This window comes from Notamacropus eugenii, chromosome 4 (assembly GCF_028372415.1).
Source record: "Notamacropus eugenii isolate mMacEug1 chromosome 4, mMacEug1.pri_v2, whole genome shotgun sequence".
In the NCBI taxonomy this organism is placed as follows: domain Eukaryota; kingdom Metazoa; phylum Chordata; class Mammalia; order Diprotodontia; family Macropodidae; genus Notamacropus; species Notamacropus eugenii.
The window spans coordinates 216245027-216255150 of record NC_092875.1 but is presented as its reverse complement, the minus strand read 5'-3'; the positions used below and the strand labels follow the sequence as shown (position 1 = coordinate 216255150).

The 10124-nt window shown below is 36.6% G+C and overlaps 1 protein-coding gene across 2 annotated transcripts in view; it reads left to right on the top strand.

Annotated features, from left to right (window-relative positions):
* The first annotated feature begins 586 nt into the window (after positions 1-586).
* The window catches only part of SOCS6 (suppressor of cytokine signaling 6), a 95158-nt gene continuing 85620 nt past the window's right edge, over positions 587-10124 (top strand). For both annotated transcript variants that reach the window (XM_072604120.1, XM_072604119.1), the window contains exon 1: positions 587-834. The gene's annotated coding sequence lies outside the window, so the exon portion shown is untranslated. The remainder of the gene's footprint in view (positions 835-10124) is intronic.

Genomic DNA, 10124 nt, shown 5'->3' with positions numbered 1-10124 from the left:
GGATTGTAGTGAGAGATGTGGAAGATTTGATACAAGATTTGATAACTGAATATGGGGGATAAAATAGACAAGAACAAAGAATGCTTCCAAAATTACAAACATGGATGACTAGGAGGATGGTGGTGTCTTCAACAGAAGTAAAGAGGTTTAGAGGAGAGGAAAATTTAGAAGGGAGAAAATCATGAGTTTTATTTTTGACAAAGTGAATTGGAGATGACAAAGGGATATACAAGAGAAATATGTTCATCAAATAGCTATGCTCTCTCCCTCCTCGATATTTCTTGGGTCATACTTAATTTCTGTACATGTTGCATCACTTCTCTCACAATATGTTTCATGAGAGCAGGGATTATTTCATTTTTCTCGTGTTCCCAATGCCTAGAACAAAGCTTTGCCCACAGTATATGATTAATAAGTGTTTGTTGGATTGAATTTAATTGAAATATGTCACCAAAGTTCAGGAGAGTGATCAGAGCTAGATTTCAGAGTCATCTGCATACAGATGAGATGAGACATGATGAGATCATAAAGAGAGAAATTGTCAGAAAAGGATAGAAGTATGTCCAAGGCAAAACTCTGGGGGAAACCCTAGCCAAGAGGAAGAGATAGGTGATGGTCCAGTAAAGAAAACTTAGAAAGTTAAATAGGCAGGAGTAGAACAAACAGAGCAGTATCAAGGAAGCCAAGATAAGAAAGGACTCAAGAGGAGAGGAAGTAAACATTGACCAAAGCTGCATAGAGATAAAAAAACAATGGGGACTGAGAAGAAACCCTAGAATTGGCAACAAAGAAATCATTGGCAGACTTTGACAGAGCACTTCCATCATGATTAAGGTAGAAATAAGATTGTAAGGATCTGAAAAGTGATTGGTTGGTGAAAAAATGGTATAGGTAACTGGCTGTAGATGATTCAGATAAATGGCTTTATAAGCATCTTGTTTTCAAAGTTAATCTTTTGACTTATGTAGAATTCATGTCTTCTTCCAAAGTTGTCTTTTTCTTCTCTTTGGCTAAATCTTTCACTCCTGTTTTTGTTTTTAATTTTGTCTATTATTTTCTTCTTTCAGAATCTCTATTATTTGAGATAGTCTGCCGTGTTCTAAACTGTCTCCTCTGTGATTTTTTTGTTCATTTCTTCTTTAAGAACTCTTATTTCTGACCTAGTTACAATCATAATTTCATATTGAAATGCATTTTATGGTATGCATTCATATTAAATTCATATTAAAATGCATAAGTAACATTTCTATATTTTTACCAATAAAACTTTCAGAAGAGGGTGGTGTTTGTATCTTAAAACACTCATATGCTGAATATTAGGCAGAAAAGATATTGCCTCTGGATTCACTGCTCACCAATCATTTGAACTGGTTGTTGCATGTAAATAGAGCCTTCATCACTTGAAATATCTGTTTCTGATCCATCGTCTGATTCTAGTGGTCATTGCACAACAGACAGCTGGTCTGTACCACTTTAAGTCTACAGAAGTAAGTGTCCATCAGAATCAATTTGTCAATCAGGGAGTCCAACTAATTCACAATTGGCAGCAAATGATTGCAGTGAATTATTTTTACAGGACCTTTGCCAATCTCTAGTGATATTTTGTAAACAGGAAAGTCTTCCCACAATTAAGTATGGAGTAATTTCCATCAGTCTGTTAACTTGTGTATCCCATGAACATCAAGGTTTCTTAGCAGAACTCTGTCATCATGTTGAATGTCTTGACAGTGAACATGGACATGATATTGTCATTTATTTCCCTCAGCATCCTTCTGAGTTAAGATTGTAGCTAGAAAGCAAGGTTCTTTCAGCTACTCTCATTTAAGAGGTCATGAATATCTGTAGCATCTCCTTTCTCAGAGACTTGTTGCTCAGTCGTTTTTCAGTTGTGTCAGATTTTTCATGATCCCATTTGGTGTTTTCTTAGCAAAAATATTGGAGTGATTTGTCATTTCCTTCTTTAACTCATTTTACAGATGAAGAAATTATGGCAAATGGGTTAAATGATTTGTCCAGGGTCACACAGCCAATTAAGTGTCTGAGGTCAGATTTGAACTCATTAAGAGTGCTGGACTTTTTGTCAGGGAGACCTGAATTCAAATCTGACCTCAGACACTTAATTAGCTGTGTAATCCTGGGCAAGTCACTTAACCTCTTTCAGTCTGAATTTCCCCATCTGTAAAATGGAGATAATAATTGAGTTTACCTTGAAGTATTGTTGCTATTGTGATGATGATGCTGATGCTGTCAGTGTCCCTAACATTTTTATTAGAGTGTTATTAAAATCCTCAGGTTGTGAGTCTACTTTAGGGTGGTAAAGTGTCATTCTAGACTTCTTGATAGCAAAGACAACAACTTCTTGATAAGTATATTTCCAAAGTCCTTATGGACCCTAGTAGAAAGTTCATACATAAAGAAGTGTTTTTCCATAGTACCTTAGCTACTTTGGAAGCTTTCTGTTTTCTGGTTGGCTGTAACTTTGCATATCTAATGAAATGGTTAGTCATTACCAATATATGACTTATGTTCTTGCTATCGCTTTCCAAAGATAGTTTGTCAATGTAGGGAAGTTTCAAAGGTTTACTAATATTTATATTCTGCAAATATGCAGCAAGAGTTGGCAATAATTTTCTTTGAACACGTCTTATACCTCTTGGGGATACCTGAAGTCATTTTTAGGTGAGCAAAGTCGGTTTCTTAGTAGCTCTCAAATCCTTTCTTGTCCTATATGTCTAAGTCATCATGAGAAGTTTTTGCAGTCATAGAAATATGAATTTGATAGCACCAACTACTTCCTGGTGCTCTGTATGTGAATATTGATCATCCAATCCAGTACTGCATTGCATCCTTCCAATTTTTGCCATTACCTCAACAGTACAATGTCTTCAACTGACTGGTTCTGACTTTATGGACCTGCTTCTTGGTTCATATGACTTTATATATTCATTTATCAGCCTTTTGCTCTCTTCGCTAACCATTTGTTCTCTTTGCCACAATCAACTAAGGCAAAAAACGTTGGTTAAATGCAGTAAAATTCATGTATGCTGCTGGCATGCAGTCTAATGGAAGCCCCAAACTTTTGTTTCTACTTACAGTTGCTTGTATATAGTCGAGTTCTTTGGGTATCACATATAGCTTTTACTATTTCTATTGGTTTCACCAAGGCTTTGCTGTTTTGTGACTTTCTAGATGGGAGATCTGCATCCACATTGGTCCCTGGTTGGTAGTGAATGCTCAAGTCAAAGTTGAATCCATTTCTGGCAAACAGCATCCAATGAGGCACTGGTCAAAATATATCAATAGAATGCTATCTTTCCCCATTTGTAACTATGCTTCATATATAATGTCTGAATTTCCCAGTAACAGCCCACTCCCGTGCACAGGTAAAAATCTGTGTAATTGAGGTATAAAGCTCTAGGGGAAAAAATTCTGTCTGCAGAAAGAGGAGAACAAAGAAGGGATGGAAGAAGGCACCTCAACCTCTTTCTTATGCAGACAAGGGTGAAAAGCCCATTTCCTCTCAATTATGTTTCATTCCAGGTACCACCCTCCCTGAAGGCTTGTACTTGTGTCTCTGCAGCTTAGTCTCATTCAAATAGTCTCTTATTTCTCCATTCTGCCCAGATTCATGTGGCCAACCGATCTCCTCCTTCTCGTAACATCCCACCCCCTGCAGCCATGATAAAATTACCTCTCCCTGAAGAAACTATTACATCTTTCCTTGGAAGATTGTAGGAAGGGTCCAATATGAATCTAAAAAGAATTACAAGAGGACAGGGAATATATAGAAAAGTAAAGATCACAGCGAGATAGTATGTTTTCATCAGAAATAGGTTATGTCAATTCTAAATCTAGGGTCTTATATTATTCCAAGACTTATCTTATTTCCTTTTTTTGGGCAGATAGGATTATTAATCTAGTAGACCAGCAGAATTTTGTAGATACAGTTGATCTAGAATTTAGCAAAAGATTTAGTGCTTTAAAACGGAAAACATGGAGAGATGTTAGCTAGGAAATAGTTCAATTAGACTGATTCAAAGCCCATTGAGTGTCTGGGTGCTGACAAGTCATCACTAATCATTTAATGCCATCTTTGAAAGTTTCTGTTGTAGAACCCCCAAGGATTTGTGCTTGACCAATTATTATTTATCAATGGCTTAGAAAAAGACATAAACAGCATTCCTCTCATCTGAAGATGACCCAGATTGGGAAGTACACCTAACACACCAAATGTTAGAGTCAGGATTCAAAAAGATCTTGAAGGACTAGAACATTGGATTGAATCTCATAAGATGAAATTTAATAGTAATAAATGGAAACTCACACACTTGGGTTCCAAAACTTGACTTTACAAGTAAAAGAAAGATGTGGATAGATAGCTGTTCAGCTGAAAAATAAGTGGATTACTTGATGTGAATAAAAAGAAATTAATGTGACAGACTAGGCTACATCAAGAAAGGTAATGCTTCAACTATAGTCCAACTAGGGAAGAGTATAGCAGAATGATAATTTCCTTTGTTCTGTGTTTGCTTCTATTAATTCAGCCTAAAATTACATTTGCTTTTGGGGTTATCATATCACCTTTTCAGCTCATATTGAATTTACAGCAACTAAAACTCCCATATCTTCTCCTTCTATTATCTGGTTATACTGCCCCCATCTTCAACTTGTGTAATAAACCAGACTCAGATACTTGGCTAGAGCAATAGGTAAAGATACTGATCCTCATATACTGGTAGAACGAGCCTTAACAATTTAGGAAAACGTAATTAATATGATTCGGAAAATGGAAAAGACTAGATGGAAATATATCAGGATTGAAAACAGAATAGAGATCTCTAGGCAAGAGATATCTGTGTGGTAACTATAAGATAACTTAAAGATTAGGAGAGAACTTCTCCTCCCCCTCTAAACTCCTCTTAGCCAAATTTTTTTTAAAAAGCTTACATTTGATATCTCTACTTCTTCATGACTTGCTCATTCATCAGTCTTTTGTAATAGGGTTTCCAAGAAGCCTTCCTTAAGTTCCTCAAGCAAAGAAGGCCACACCATTATTTAACTACCAGGTGATGTTACTAGCCACTAACATGATTCTGTTCTGCAAAAAAGAATTTGTCCCTGGGAAGTTTCATGATTATCTTAGTAGTTATTGGCTTCCACTACACCAGGCAGATGTGCTGAACTCTTTGTAGTTCAGAGAGGTATGTGTAACCCTCTAGCCTTCAGCCCACCTTTCTTTGAGGGGCTATGCCTCTTCAATTTCTCTCTCTGTCTCTCTATGTCTCTGTCTCTGTCTCTTTCTCTCTCTCTCTCTCTCTCTCTCTCTCTCTCTCTCTCTCTCTCTCTCTCTCTCTGTCTCTCTTTCTCTCTCTTATTGTGGATTTACTCAATCTGAATCAACTTCCGAATCCTTGCTTCTACCAAATCCCATTTCTTCCCACTTCTGTTTCACAGAACCCTAATTTGTGATATGGTTTCATGAGTTGATATACCAGGTGAGCAGATGAACTATGCTTAAATGCAGAAAGCCTTTTATTCCTGATAGAATCATTAAGAGCAAACAAACAATAGCAATAAACAACATTTAAGGTTTGGCTGTGCCTCTACAACATCTTCCAGAACCCAGTAATCCCCAGGCAATAGATGGATTTTTTCAAATTTAGAAGTGCTAGAAAATACACAGTTCAGTTTTCTAATACTTCCCTGCCCTGTCCCCTCCCTCCCCCCATCTTCCTTTGAATGACTGGAGTAGTATATATAATACGACATAGTTCAAAACTAATACTTCTCGTGATCTTACAGTTACAAAAAGGCTAATTTTTAGATGAAGAATGAGAAATTTAGGACTAAGTATCTTTTTGAGCCTGGGGAATGGAATCTGGGATCTGGTGCAAATAGAATTCCTGAAGGCTGGTGCATTTCTTGGTTTGGGCCATTCTGTTCCAGGATGAGATTTTACTTCTTGTAGCTGGCTTATTGTTTGTGGCGAGGAATAGGCAAGCACAACTAAACAAGGTGAAAAATACTATTCTGTTAGTCATCTGGCCTTCTCAATCCCCCTATCTGACTAAATTTGAATACTTCAGGCCTACACAATCTGTAGCCCACTAAAGGATTTTGGGATGGGTAGCGAATAATGTTTTTTGCTGGCTGCTCAAAATCCTTTGATCTGCTGCAAGCGGCTTGCAGACTGCAGGTTGTGCAGACCTACCTGCTTTAATTCCTCTTTCCTTTGGTATGTCATATCCCCTCTGTCTCTTTGACACTTAGGATTTTTAGATTTAAGGTCAAAACACAAAACTTTGATATTAGTTTAGCCTAATGTTTAGTCTCCATTATGCTGATTTGACTGACAACAGGCTAGGAATAAGTTGGGAACATGTGTTCTATTCAGAGTGGATCTAAGTGGAAAGAAACCAGATTTTAAAGAAAAGATGATGACTATGGAAGAGAGCAGACAAATCAGATCCCTGGGGTTCCTGGGAGACAAGAGAAAGGTGGAGCTTAAAAGGGAGATAGGGCAGGACAAAGATTGTCCCCAAAAGGCTTTGGTGGAATTCTCCATGATTTCTTCACAGAGCTTTTTTTTTTTTGAAAGTGCACGGCTACTCAATTCTAAGGTTTAAAAACTACTTAAATGTATTTTTCACCTTGGAAAAGTAAAGAACATTTTTGACTCGCTGTCACCCCTGTTTACTGAGCTTAATCTAGGCATTTCATGTTAATTTACTGCAGCATAATCCAGAATGATTTTATGGCTAACTGGGAATTGTGTCTGGATGTTTCACTTTGACCTATTTAGGGATAGAAATTACTTCAAAATCAGCTATAAACATTAGTTTTACAATGCCCTATCTAAGCATATACAGTTTGATAAATGTTTTAAGGTGATTATGATTATCCATTTCTCAGTGATTAAATGCCATGGAGAAAGGTATTTTATCTTTTTTATTATTCATTTTAATATGAGGATTTGGAATCTGGAAGACTTGAGTTCAAATCTTGCCTCTGACACTAATTGTGTGACGCTGGGCAAGTCGTTTAACCTGTGTCTGCCTCAGTTTCCTTATCTATAAAATGGGAATGATAATATAAGCTTCTACCTCCCATGATGGTTGAGAGGATGAAATGAGATAATATTTATAAGGTTCTTTACCAACTTTAAACCTATAAATAAGTGCTAGCTATTATTATTGATTTTTGCCAGCTTTCTACCTGACTACAAGAGCTATTTTACGGTAGGGTTGGTCCTTAGATGGTCAAGTTTATTGGATTAACCTTTTTCTAGATCCAATTAATTTTCTTCTATAGTGCCATATGTAGATTTATGATACTTTTTAAAAAACAAATGCAAATATTTAAGAATTTAAAGAATATTTTATGATTACATTTTTATCTATGGTAAGGATGAATCAAAATGAAGGAGAGTCCAAATATTTTAAACTAATAAGGAAAAGTTCAATTTTTATTCAAATTCACTTTTGAGACCAGAAAAAGAAAAGGAAGAATATCATTTTAGTGAAAAGAAAGACTTCAGTTCTATTCAATATAACTAAAAAAATTTAATGATTATTTATTAAGCACCTACTTATGCAAAGGATTGTACTAAATAATAGGAATAAAAAGGATAAAAACATACCAGCCCTTGTCCTTAGCAAGCTTACGAGCATAATATTTGTAAAGTGCCTGGCACATAGTAGGTGCTTAATAAATTATTGTTCCCTTCCCTCCCCTTTTCCCCATTTGGGGATGAAACATGCACATGAATAAGTACATACAAGTTAATTTGAAGTAGAAAAGAACACTAACATTTCAGTGGATCTGGGAAGATTTCAAGAGGAATGTGAAGCAATGCATTACAGCTTGTACAAATACAGAGGAAGGAGATGCCATATTGAGTTCAAGGAAGAGCTATTTTTCAATTTGCCTGAAATGCAGAATGCATGAAGTGGAATAGCATGGTGATAAGGCTTAAAAGGTAGGTAGGAGCCAATTTGTGCAGGTCTCAAAAGCAAGGCAGAGGAATTATCCACAGCTAGTTTAGATTGCAGTTAGGAAGATCTGAGTTCAAATTTGACCACAGATACTTACTAGCTGTGTGTATCACCAAGGCAATATTCACAGCACCAATGGTGACTATGAATATACCAGCATAGTTCTGAATCGCAAAGTATAACAGACTCTCCATATGGAAGGCAGAAGAAAAACATTTATTCAGACACCAGAAAGCCAAATTCTAACACCAGAAAGCCAAATTCATCACAGTAACCAAGAAGTCAGTACATATTAGCACTGCTGGGGATAAAGCCATGCCCAAGCCTTCCCCCAACCCCCAAAAACCTTCTCACAAGTACACACTCACAAAACTAGCTGTGCCTGCCTGCCTTAGTCCTCCTTCCTTTTCCCTAATTGCTCTCACCAACTTCCTTCCAGCTCTGCTCTACCTTTCCTGTTCCATCCCTTCAGCAAGTTCATCCTACCACATGTAACTTGGGCTTCCATGTGTTTTAAGCAGGTCACATGGGCCTATTAATGGATGGGAAAGATCTTCCCATTTAAATTACCATTATACTGTGTAACCCTAGGCTAGTCACTTCATCTCCATTTGACTCAGTTTACTCTTTTATAAAATGGGGATAAAAATAGCACCTTTCTCCCAGGGTGTTTATGAGGATCAAATGAAATAATAAGTGGAAAGTGTTTAGCATGGTGCCTGACTTGTAGTAATTGCTGCACATGCTGTTCAGATGCTTTTCAGTCGTGTCTGACTCTCCATGGCCCCATTTTATTGGCAAAGATATTGGAGTGATTTGCCATTTCCTTGTCCAGATCATTTTTACAGATGAGGAGCTGAGGCAAACTGGGTTAAGTGACTTGCCCAGGGTTACACAGCTAGTAAGTGGCTGAAGGATGATGAGTCTTCCTAATTTCAGCCCTAGTGTTCTATCCACTGCACCACCAAGTTACTCTATTAGTTATTATCATTATATCATCATTATTTTACTAAAACTTTAGTCTCCTGACTTCCAGTCTGTGTTCTTTCCTAGTGGAAAGAACATTCTCATTCCCAAAACCTTATGAAATATCAAACAGATATTTAGTTTTGACGCTAAAAAGAATAGGTTTCTTTGTCCAGAAAGAGTTCAGTAACAACATTTAAGAAATAATTGACTTAATTAGTCTTGTTACCTCTTGGTAAGCTTGTATATACAGAAACCTGCATTTCTCTCCAAATGAAAAGTTTGGAAACATTAGTTAATACAGGTTGGTGGGGGTAAGAATAGTCACCAAGTCCTATTGATTTTTCCTTCTTATCCTCTATCCTTATATCCTGCTACCTTTACAAGGATCTAGGTTCAAGTCCTAGCACTAGCTGTGACACTGATTTGGTCAATTCACTGAACCTTTCAGGGTCCCAGGCAACTCTGTATGTCTATGAGTTAGTTACAAATGAGTTGCTCGCCTGCACAAGTGGAAGGATTTCCCATACCAGTAATTCTCTAAAATAGATAAAATCATAAGTCTGCGCGCACACACACACACACACACACACACACACACACACATCAAATAAATGCACTCCTTTTAATTCTCATTTCCATTAGCCTAATCTAGATTCTTATTCTTGGGACTATTAAAACAGTCCTATCAGGTTTTCCTGTTTCTATCCACTTTTTCCCTCCTAATACAATCTGTGTGAGGTTACTAAATAGAAAACTATATCAAGATGAGAAATGAGTGTACTTAACAGAACAGCTGAAAATGTTTTTATGATATTCATAAAGGGAGATAAAGCCTCTGCCAAATAGTTTGCTAAGATTAGGATGAATTAGATTTCATAGATTTTTGAAATTTAGGTCTTTTTCTTGAGAATTATCTTAATCATTCACCAGAATTAGCATGAAGCAAAAATCTGGTAGGAAAAAATATAGAAGGGCAAATTTTTTTAACGTAGACCAAAAAAAAAAAAAGAAACAGAACCAGAAGAACGACATGTATAATGACATCAATAATCTGAGTGGAAACAAAACTAAAAGGCAGTTGAATTCCAATTAAATGCAATCACTAATATTGTTTCCAGAGCTCAGATGGTAAAATATACTTCCTTCCTTGGGGGAGAAAAG